The sequence below is a fragment of the Emys orbicularis genome, chromosome 7 (genome assembly GCF_028017835.1).
Source record: "Emys orbicularis isolate rEmyOrb1 chromosome 7, rEmyOrb1.hap1, whole genome shotgun sequence".
Taxonomy (NCBI): domain Eukaryota; kingdom Metazoa; phylum Chordata; order Testudines; family Emydidae; genus Emys; species Emys orbicularis.
Genome location: NC_088689.1, coordinates 16,789,231 through 16,801,595, shown reverse-complemented (window position 1 = coordinate 16,801,595; position 12,365 = coordinate 16,789,231). Strand labels below are relative to the sequence as shown.

The 12,365-nt window shown below is 41.5% G+C and overlaps 1 protein-coding gene across 1 annotated transcript in view; it reads right to left on the bottom strand.

Moving 5' to 3' along the window:
* GRK5 (G protein-coupled receptor kinase 5) overlaps nt 1-12,365 on the bottom strand; it is a 228,821-nt gene that overhangs the window by 201,084 nt on the left and 15,372 nt on the right. The window lies entirely within an intron of this gene.

Genomic DNA, 12,365 nt, shown 5'->3' with positions numbered 1-12,365 from the left:
CTAGGCGTAACTCATTTTGTGCCTTAGCCTTAATGCTTTTGTCCCTACGTGCTTGTGCTATTCTTTTGTACTCATCTTTGTCCATGTTTCCACTTTTTGTAAGATTCCTTTTTGATTTTCAGGTCATTAAAGAGCTCCTGATGGAGCCATATTGGCCTCTTACTATTCTTCCTATCCTTCCATCACATTGGGATAGTTTGCTGTTGTGCCTTTAATATTGTCTCTGAAAAACTGACAGCTCTCCTGAACTCCTTTATCCCTTAGATCAGTGGTCCCCAACCTTTTTCGTCTGGCAGGCCTTAGATTTTCTTCCCATGGAGTCTTTTTCGAGTTTTCCGAGTTTTTTAAAGTCTGTATTTTTGAAGTCCATTGTCCTTATTCTGCTGCTCTCACTCCTTCCTTTCCTTAGAATCATCAAATCTATCATTTCATGATCATTTTCACCCAATTACCTTCAGCTCTGCAGCCAATTCCTCCTTGTTAGTCAGAATCAAGTCTAAAACGGCTGTCCCACCTCCCCCCACCCCCATTACTTCCTGCACTTTCTGAAACAAAGAGTTGTCCCCAATACATTCCAAGAACTTACTAGGGATTCTGTGTTTTGCCATATTACTTTTCCACCCATGTCTGGGTACTTAAAGTCCCCCATTACTACCCAGTCCTGTGTTTTGAATATTTCAGTTATTTGTTCTAAAATTGCTTCATCTAACTCCTCTTCCTGATTCGGGGGTCTATAGTAGACCCCAAACATGACTTTGCCTGTTTTTTCCCCTTTTTATCTTCGCCTTACCCTTGCGTTGTTCTATTTTATATTAAAATCAACTTGTTTTGTGCTGCTCCAAAATTTGTATTTTCAGCATGCTGAAGAATCTTGTATTGAAAACACATAATTGCAATGTAGAATTTCTCAGCGGGGAAGCTGGTTGTGTTGATAGCTTAGTAGGAGACAACCTGGGGTTTTTGGTAGCAGGGTAGAGGATAGCTGGAGTTCTGGGCTCTTGGAAATACGTGGGAGGAAGTTTGGGACTGTAGCATAAACATTAGCTGGCTATTTCTGCTGACCTGATCAAAAATTCAATTGCTGACAATATTGACATTTTAACTGACATCAGTAGATTTCAAAGTTAAGTCTCTGTTGGAATGAATGGGGAGCAATTCACATGTCTCAGACCTATTATTTCAGGCTCTATGAAAACTCAGGCAGAATACGCTGCATCAGGTGCCCCCCTTTTCAAGTTTGGAAAGTTTCTTTCATAACCATATACGATTAGAAATGTATAGTTTTAATGCGTTGTTCTATTTTATATTAAAATCAACTTGTTGACTGCAGGATCTTAGATCCTGCAGTCAACTTCATGAATTTCAGAATGCACAGGCCCCTGGTTAAACCAAAAACCAAAAACTCACTATAGAGATATTTACCTATTAAATTCCATAGATTTTTAGAATAATTTCTATAAAACACTATCCTTAAATTCTATAAGACCTTTTCCTTTATGGAAAAAAACTGTTTATATTTCACTAGTGTCAGTTGTGTATATACCAATGCACTGTGTGTATATAGGAGAAAAGGGAGTGTCCCAGGCAGCTCTGAGCTTTCTTGGCAATTTGCTTGTTTTCTCCATGTCATCAAATAAACACTACAACTAAATTCAACAGGGCATAACAGCACATCTATTACAGCTACACATTTCCCATCAGACTACCATTTTTTAGGCCCATTTGGGATTAGAAGCAGAGTCTGTGGGATCATTTATAAACAGGTGGGTTAAGGAGCTTCAAAAATGTGTACACTGAATGAAAAAGAGACTGTTTCCTCTGAGTGGGATAGGATACTGGTGCCCGAATTCTTGTTAACAAGATGCTACATTATATAGGAACCAGGCCTTCATTCATGGAAAATGTTCACTTTCAACATCATCATCTAAACAATTTATGTCACAAATAAAGAAGCCTGTTTAATACAACTCCTCATGGCAGATTTCATGGCAAACCATAATTTGAGATTGGTTGTCTTGTTCAAACAATTTATTTCATCCTCAGTTTTATCACATGAGAAATTTTCAATGTATGAGGGGAAAAAAAACATTTGGCTTTGATAACATTGAACTTCCACGTAAAAATGGTTTTAACAAAACCACCAAGCTTAAATTCTCCAGTTTCATGCCCTTCATAAAACCTGCAGAATTACAAAGTACCAACAACTTACAAAAAACTTATCACTCAGTGCCCCTTGAAAGTGAATTACAAAAATGACTCTTCCAAATCCCTCATCAGTAGCAGAATGGGTTTGCACTTAGAAGTGATGACAAATGCTTTAGGTCCTTTTCTGCCCAAGGAGTGAAAGTCAATAGGAGTTTTGCCATTGACTTTATTGGGGCCAGGATTTTACCCCAGATGAGCAGGGCCTGGGAGGATTGAAGAGGCACCAATCAAGTGCTCAGCCAGTACTCTGCATAGCAACGAATGGCTTTGTTGGACACCACATCCCACTCTCATGCGAAGAAAAGCCTGTGGCTGGACAGGGAGAGGATGGCTCAGTGGGTAGGGTGTTAGCTGGGGACTTGGGTGCAATTCCCTACTCTGCCACAGATATTCTACATGACACATAGCAAGTCACTTAGCCTCTCTGCACCTCGGTTGCCCCATCTAAAAAATGTAGATAATAGCACTTCCCTATCTCACAGGGGTGTTGCGAGGATGAACAGATTACAGACTGTTAGGTGCTCAGACACTCTGGTGATAGCGACCAGATAAGTACCTAAAATAGGAAGAATTATGGATCATTCCCTCAATGAAATGACAGCTATAGGGCCTTTTCATAAAGCACCTACACACAAGTAACTTTACACACGAGTTGTCCCTTTGAGGTTGATGGTAACATCCCATTCTGAAGTCCATGGGACTACTCACGTAATAAAGTTAAGAGCTACAGGAACAGGCTTATATTCTCAGGATAAAACCAAGCATCCTTTACTTACCTGTCCGTACTTGATCTTCAGATTATTTTCCCCTGCAGGAAATGTCCTCATCACCAAATGCCTAAAGAAATGCAGGAAAATGCTCTGGGCTTTAAAGGGTCAATGGAATCATGAACTCAGGCTTTGGCTGGAAAGTATGAGAGGAAATAGTTTTGCACATACTTACCTTTTAATCTGTACTTTTTTACCATATCAATCTAGATATACATCCTGTTGCTCATATGGGAATTTAAACAATATTCTTCGGATTATTAAAAATATGCTTTTCCATTCGCCTTTAACTAGAGACATTTATTAGTTCCACATTTCACTAACATTAATTACTGCTGGGAGCCATACATTCATGACTCGTATGCACTAGAAACAGGCACTTGTGTAAACTTAAAATTCAGTCTGTCTTGATGTTGTTATAATCTGCTTGAAACTATCCTCTTTATTCAAAATAAATAAAGCCGATGACTACTACTTTCTCAGAGAATTTTTTTAAAGAAATCATTGCCATTTTGGTCAATCATACAGAAATCAACATACAAGGAGCTCTCCCTTCTAGTCTGATGCAGCAGTTGCTTAAAAAGGAGAAAACCCAATGCTCTCAGAGCGGCTTACATTAGTGATAAGGTTAAAAATACAAAGAAGATTAATGAATCATGAAACCATGAGATTACAAACCATGAAGAGAAAAACAATGGAAGGAAAAGTTAACAGTGTCTCCTTAAATCTTCCTGGGGATGTGTATGGATGAGATATTTCGGAAGGATTTATTCTTTAATTTGGGAATTAATTTAGGGCTAGGTGATAGTGAGGAACTCATTATTATGGCTTAAGTTGGTTATGACACAGGCAATTGATGTTTGTCCAAAGACTTTCTATCTTGATTTGCAACACCTTTGTTACTTCCAGCATGATCACTTATCGGAAGAGCCAAACTGCAGCTTTTGTTTATATGGATTAGAATGAGACCATCAAATTTATTGTCACTTATATCCTACAGCAGGATCATAAGCCAACTCTCTAGAGGTTAAAGACTCTTCACTGGGCATAGTCAATGGAAGGCTTTCTACTGACTCCAATGAGCTTTGCTTCAGGCCCTAACATGCTGACTAACAGCTGGTATGAATAAATAGTAGTAGTGATGAAAGTCAAGTTTCACTGATAGGATTCATTTCTGCTATGCAAGGTTTATCGTTCTTGCTGCCATATGTTTTGCTTTCCATAAAAGTGAACAATATTAGAAATTCCACTTCATATGGGAAGAATCTGACCCCCAAAAGTGCAAAGCTTAAGTTGACCATTGGCTAAAAGCCAGGGCAGTGTTTTGCTGTCTGGATCTAAAGCTGACTGAATTCATGCTCTCCGAGTCAAATCGTGAAGTGTTGCTTTTGCAGACATTTGCTTTAAATGAGCTATTTGTTGACATTTTTTCTTGTAATGCAGAGTGTGGAGATAATTCAACTAGTCTACCAAGTTACAATAACATATTCCTAACGCAGCATTCAAATAATGTTTCTACTGCTTATTATAAAGATCTAAGACAATATTTTAAACATACATTTTTCAAAGTCCAAAGTATTTGACCCTATTTGGAGCGGAGGAAGGGTTGAACTGTTTGAAATACAATACTGCTCGTAATAAGATATGTAGCATGAGCACCTACTTTGGAATTTGTTCTGTCACTATGTAATACCTTGGGGAGCTGTGGGCCCCTATGTAGTGTACTTTGTATGCCTAGAAATTATTTCTTTAATATTATCCAGTAAAAATCCTTTCATCTCCATATAATTAAATTTCTTCTGTTTTCTTGGCCACCAAAGAGGCCTTGGGCAACCTCTCTCTATCATATGGCAGATTCTATTCCATGGATAGTTACAGTAGCATGAGTTTATGCCAGTGGTGCACAAACTGGGGAGCATGCAAGAGATTCTCTGGGAGGCACAAAGAAACTGGGATCCCATAGGTCCCACAGGCCCTTCAGGATAATAACGGGAGCAGGATAAAAATAGAATGGGTATTGCAGGGCAGGACAGGAGCGGGATGGGAAAAAAAATAATCCCCCCACGCCACAAACAACATTAATGCCCGAGCCAGCAGCTCTCCGGCCACCCAGCTCTGAAGGCAGCACCGCCATCAGCAGCAGCACAGAAGTAAGGATTACTTCAGATTACAAGTAAGGGGGGTGGGGGGAAACAGCAAGATAAATTCCCTGAATGGTAAGGTGGATGTGACTGGAAAAGTTTGCACACCACTGCTTTATGCTGTCCTTTGCCATGCTTCTACTCTGTAGGTTTCCTCAGATCTCAATCTGATCATACAAGGTTCTATGATCTCTGTACACCAAGGTGATGTGTCCTTCAAGAAAAGCAGGTAATGAAACCTAAGGCGGAAGGTCTTCATGGTTACAGTGCTTTTGCCCAGACATTTGCTGAGGGATAGGATGAGCTCATCTTCAGAGAAAAAAAAAAAAAAAAAAAAAAAAAGAGAGGAGGCTTGAGACAACAACTGGATATGTCTCATAGCATCTTAGCATCTGCTCTAGAAGCAGTGTGATTCAGTGGGCAGGGCTTTGGCCTGGGACTCAGGAAAACTAAGTTCTTGGTGGGGGCTTCTAGCAGGGCCGGTGCCTCCATTAAGGCAAACTAGGTGGTTGCCTAGGGCACCAAGATTTGGCGGCACCAAAAAGCGGTGCCCCAATTTTTTTTTTTTTTAAACAGTGTTTCTACGCCCCCTCCCCGAGCGCGCGGTCGCCACTCCACTTCTCCCGCCTCCCAGGCTTGCAGCGCCAATCAGCTGTTTGGCGCCGCAAGCCTGGGAGGGGAGGAGAATTAGAGTGGGGGCGGTGTGCTCGGGGAGGAGGCGGAGCAGAGGTAAGCTGGGGTGGGGAGCTGCCGCACGGCTCCCTGGGGGGGGGGGGGGAGCTGCCACGGGGGGGGCGCCTCAGGGCGGAGGGGGGGGCGGGGAGCTGCTGCAGGGCTGGGGGGGGGCGCAAGGTGGAAGTTTCGCCTAGGGTGCGAAACTTCCTTGCACCGCCCCTGGCTTCTAGGCAGTATTTGTAATACGGACATTAGCAGAAAACAACCATATTAGGAGATATATGGGGTTGCTACTATGCCTCTACTGAAAAAAGAGTGTTGGACAGGACTCCATCAGTAGATGGGCCTATATACGATAGGATACTTACAGCTGGAAAATAGGATCAAATATTATTACATCAAGTCACCAACATTTTGGTGGAAACCCCCAATAAGAAAGGATGCCTGCTCTTCAAAATGATACTTTTCAGGTATTAAAATCTGATACAGTAACTCTGTTCCCCAAGACAGTGGAACAAGGAAGGCAAACTATTGTAGCATCTATGCTAGCTGGTGTCTTGGAAACAGTGAAGAAAGTCTAAGCAATTGATTAAATGTTTCAAACGTTTGGACATTGCTGTGTAAACTGAACCATTTCTTTAGACAATTGATCAAATGGATTATTGCCTTTTAAACTAAAGAAAGAGAGACAGAATCTCCCAAACTTTAAACAAAAAAGTTTTAAAAAGTTGGAGAAAATTCAGAAAACCTTACTGGTTTATTTTTAATTCTACAGGCATTTGCCTACTTCCCAAGGATGTTATGAGGTTTAAGCAATGTTTGCAAAGAATGTCATGCTCCTCCGATTAATAGTGCAAATATTTGAGTCTAATAACAGTAAAGTGCTTCATAAAGAGGGATATAGAATCATGAACTCCATTTTGGTGAAGGGTAGATGGTCAAGGTTAGGCAGTGAACCAATGGCAGACTGGGAACACACCCAGGTCTCCTACCTCCAAGACTGGTGCGCCATCGGAAAATAATGCCTCCCTATTTGCCTACAAGCAAGTGCTATCTTCACAGGTACAGTACCTGGCTCCGAGAAAGGTGAGGGCACCAGGCTGCTAAAATGCATTGACTGACATCATATCTTTGCCATGCCAAGAATGGAGGATTTGAATGATCACCCTGCTCTTTTAGGCTCTGATCCTGCCAAGAGCTGCATGCTGGCAGGCCCCTGCATTCTCGTGGAGGTCACTGCAGAATCGGGGCCTTTAAAAGCAGTTTGCCACAGCAGCATGTCTCTTCAGCATGTTAGAGGCTGAGTTCCTGCTGAAGAGAGAGAGACTTTCTTCTAGGTGGCAATATGCATTATGGAAAACTATTCTGCAGTTCAGGGATTCTTGCCTTCACTCTCCGATTGCCTGCCGAAAGAAGAGCAACGGCAGCTTTACAGTGAGGCGTTGCTGGGGAGCACGGATCACTTACAGGAACCGGGAGCATTGGCCAAACGATCACTTATTCCAGAATATAAACAATGTCCCTGTGCTTTCTATGCTCGCCTCATTGATATGATTGGTATTGCCATTCTTTCCATGTCAGTAGTATGCTGGGATTTTAGCTTATTTGTCAAAGTGAAAGGAGTTGGCCCACAGATACATTTCTCTGCAGTTCCCAACTTAAAAAGAAAGGCACCCAGGACCAGTAGGTTGAACGGAAAATGATGGTGATTTCACTCTATTCCATTAAATAGAATGTAATACCATTCAACTTGAATTGGGCCTTTGGCATCCACCCAAACATTGCAATCTCTTGCATAGAAAGAAAAGAAGATATGCTTCATGCATATGTACGAGACAGTGGAATAAAACAGGCGTTGTCGGAAAGTTGCCACAAAGCTGTATGTAAGAATTGCCAATGAAAGCTTTTCTCTGCTACTGCGGAGACTAATTAAAAATGACAAGATTTGAGGATACATGGCATGTGACGAGAACCTTCTACCTTCCTTCAAACCAGAAAATTAAGTGCCATATCAAACTGAGACTGAAGGACAAGCGAACAGTCTGAGAGTTTAAGGCAGTGTAAAAATCTGCAAGACCTTTTTATGATTCACAAAAAATGGTTTATCAAGACTACAATACCCTAAATTAGATAGTACGGAGACCTCCGCTATCATCTTTTTATCATTAACTATTTAGTTAGGTTATAACTTTAAGATGGTAGCTTAAAAGGAAGCCATGAATATTCTTATACACTTAAAGTATCATCACACACACACACAAAAAAGTCAGCAACATTTGCTAAATATGCAGTTAGTGTTCACTTTATAAACCTGATTAAGGACCAGATCAGCATTGCATAGCTCTAACTCTGTTAGCATTGCCCTTGAGTTCAGTGGGGTCATTCATGGAGAAAGGTGTGAATAAGAGTGTCAGAACCTGGTCCCAAATTGACAGCTGTGTTTACATATTCTTTAGCGTGCTGCCTATTTTGAACCAGTGAATCACTGCGATAAACGTGCCCTTTATTTGTAAAAGTTATTTTGGGCAAAATATACAGTCCTCATCAAAAAATTGCTCTGCTTACATGCCACACCTGAAGCTTTAAATCCAAATCATTTTTCAAATTACTCAGGCAAAAAAAGGGGCAAGCTGAAGTGTCTTCACTGATGAAAACCACGGGTCTCTCATGCACTGTTAAGTAAAAACAACCAATGTTTGTCATACTTTCCAAAACAATAATAAATTGCATGGAGCAAAATTTATCCCTGGGCAGACGATAAGCACAAGGTACCACCATCTACATCCCACTTCATTTCTCCACTGAACTTCGCACACAGTGAGTAAATGAAATTGCAGCTTCACAGAGAATTTGGGGGAGAAATGCGTACACCGATACAGAAAGAGTCACCTTCATGTTAAACTCCTAATCAGCCACTTGGTTAAAAAATACAATGCTATCAAAATCTTTGTTACCAAACACTATAATTACGTACAAATCCACTTGCCCTCGTGTAATACTGTAAGTGAATGAGATTACATATTGCACATTTAATGAAAACAAACTATCCTATCTTCTAGAGCTGGAAGGGACCTTGAAAGGTCATTGAGTCCAGCCCCCTGCCTTCACTAGCAGGACCAAGTAGTGATTTTGCCCCAGATCCTTAAGTGGCCCCCTCAAGGATTGAACTCGCAACCCTGGGTTTAGCAGGCCAATGCTCAAACCACTGAGCTATCCCTCCCCCACATTGTGAAGAGGCCTCAAAGTAGGTATAAATTATTTTTATTATTTACATATTTATTAATTTTAAATGGCTGTACATTTAATAATATGTATTATATTTATATTCACTTTAAGGTCCCTTCCCCGTTGACTCCGCCTCTCGCTCCGGTGGAGTACTGGAGTTGACGGGAGAGCGCTTGGCGATTGCTTTATCGCATCTTCACTAGACGTAATAAATCGACCCCTGCTGGATCGATCGCTCCGGAGGTAAGTGTAGACATGTCCTAAGTGTTTGCAGGATAGAGCCCTTAGCTTTCTGATTGTTACTGTACTAACATGGGATAGTATGGACAATATAACATGCTTCCACACTCAACATTATTTAGAAAGCTACAGTATATTTTGAGGTCTGAAAGGTCACCTGCACCATCACTACCACCAACCTGCCAAGATCAAGCTGTCAGGTATATAGGCCTTGATCCTTGCAGCTACTTTGCGCAGGTGGAGTGTTATGCTTGAAGTCCACGGGGCTCTGTGGGAATGAGCTTCAAGGTACCTATGGAAAGTTGCAGGCCTCTTACTCTGGACCTCATTCACTTCAAGAGACACACGTTACTTGGCTTGGTTAGCTGAAATTAACCAAAATGCTTTTTGAAAAACCCACAGCTCTCATTTTTAAGGCGGTAGCACGGAGAGAAGATTAAAGTACAAAGATAGGAGGACTTAAAAACTAAAACATGATATTAATGATCCAAGAGAGGTATTGGGACATAAATCCTTTCACCAATGGGTCATTAATTCAAATCAGGTCCAGGTCACTAGAAACCAAATGTTCTCACCACCTGATGGCTGTTTAGTAGCCCATTTGAAAGGAGCTGAGTATCTCTGTCCACTTTTAGTGGACTTGTCGGCATCCCAAAACTCACCATCACAGTTAGTGTAACCCAGCCTCCCCCCCAACCCCTTTCTCTCTCTCTCCCTGCTGCGAGGTAGGGTCCGGCCAGTGGGGGTGTTTGGAAAATTATCAGGCTTAGCAAAGTGATGATAAAGATGGAATAAGCAAAAGGCAAAGGAGTTAGGCCGTAACCAGGGCATGGCGAACGGTGCAGCTGCCCAGGGTGCAAAGTGGGTTGAGGGACAGAAAAATGACATAAAAGACTGTAGGGGGTAGAGCCCTGCAGTGGGACTGGGATCCCGCTGGTCCCGTAGGACCCACTGCCCTAATAGTGGGAACAGGATAAAAATTCAACCAACAATGCGGGAGCGGGTGGGAGTGGGAATTGTTGGGTGGGATGTGAGCAGGATTAAAAAAAATAATTCCGCGCTGGGCTCTAGTAGGGGGTGCAAATATGCCTGCTCGCCCCGGGCATTAAAATGCTTAGTTGCAGCACTGGTTTCTACTGTAATTACCGCACACACAAATAATGAAATGATAGACGTTACAAATTTCATGCATCTACTGACTTTAAAAGGTGGGGCTACATTTTCAGATACAGACAAGCACTTTCTCTCTGACTATCAGGCCCCTTTAATGCGTCTCCCGGAGGGCACCCAAAAACGGAAGCACCCAAAATCACTCATCACTTTTGAAAGTTTAGCCGTAGCTTCAGAATAGAGCCTGATCCGGCCTTCCCTTGTAAGACAGTTCAGTTTATTTTGGGCTTCTGAACAGCCTAAATGCCATCACCCAACTGATAAATGTTCAATTAAAAACAATATTTTCAAACCCTCTTATTCCAAAAAATTTGTAACACGTAGATCTAATCTACAAATAGCACATTTGGTTTCATCTTGGAGAGTTAATTTACATAGCACTTGATGTGTTGTTTTTAAAGTTCCCTTCTATTTACTTTAACATTGCCAATTACCATTTTGTTTACACAACCTACAACATGGGGTCTTACAGAAATCACTGTCAAATATAATATAGTGTTTCTTTAGCTACCTCTACTATTGTGTTCTTAGGGCCAGATTCTGATCCTCTTACTCATGCCAAGTAGTACTTTAGTAGTCCATGAGTAATCCCATTGGCACAGGACTATTTGAGAAGTAAACTGCCATGCAGTAGGAACAAAGTGTTAGAACCTGATTTTTAAATACTAACAAATATTCTATAGTCACATCTTGCCAGTGGTTTTTAGACAAACTGATTTCAATGGGGATTACTACTGAGAGTACAACATGACCCATTGCAATCTGTGCTGCACAAGTTTCGTGGCTGTTCTAATCTTGCAGTAATTAAAATATCTGGAATAATATAGATGTATTTCCCCACCTTAGGTTAAGGCAAACATACACATTATAGCAACCCAAAAATAAAAGAGAGAGTGGAGAAACCCACTAAACACATCAAAGAACATTTCACTCCTCACAGCACTTCCATGTCTGGATATGGCAACGAAATACTCTACAGCAAGAAGTCTGTATTAACCAAAATAAAAAATGCACCTGAAACTTGCCAGAGATCACAGAACCGACTATCTGACTGAGGGTTTTATTACTGTTTTGTAAATCAGACCTGCATGGTTGTAGACAGGCATACATATGCTACAGAGCACAGTTTCTTGAGGGCAACATTTCCTATGGGGACTGGCAGGTGTTCTGTTCGTCGAGTCTGTTATTACCACAAACAGGGCTTGTAGCATGAGGGCATGTGTCACAAAGCCCTTTCTGGGTAGTACCAGACATTGGCCCCACAAATTACCATAGACAGGCTTTAGGTGGTCTGATTGGCAGGCTTGAATTATGTCTCTTTGTGGAGTGTCCAGCTGGAGAGATGCTGTGGTGATTCCCGCTACCTTCCATTGCCGGCAGATGGCAATCTACCCACCCAACCCTTTTTTGTTCTGATCTGTGTATTTTTTTTTCCAGGCTGGAATTCTTTGGTTCTGGTCCAAGAGAGTTGGTTAGGGAGATGGTTCTGCATGGCTTGGGAGCTAGTCAATTTGGTAGTCATTCCATTGTACCATATCTGGGATCAGGAAGGAATTCTTCTTAGGGCAGATTTGCCAAGCCTTGTGCTTGATGTTGTACACAAATAAAGGCCAAATTCTACATTTGCAGGTTCCCACTGACAGCAGTGGAAATCCTGAATGCACAGCCCAGGGTAGAATTTGGCTCTAAAAGCCTAATTCTTCTCACCCTCCCATAGGTAGTGCCAAAAAAAAAATGAATATTTTTAATGTATGAGTGGCTAAGAGCAGCCAAGTCTATGCCACACTATTGCTCTGAAGAGAGGGAAGCTACCATTTGCATACTTTGTGGAAGACAAGAACTGATGACAACACTTTGCACTTGAGTGCTTCCAACAGGAGGATCTTTAAGTGGTTTCCATGTATTAATGGATTCAAACTCACCAACACCCTTATGAGGAATA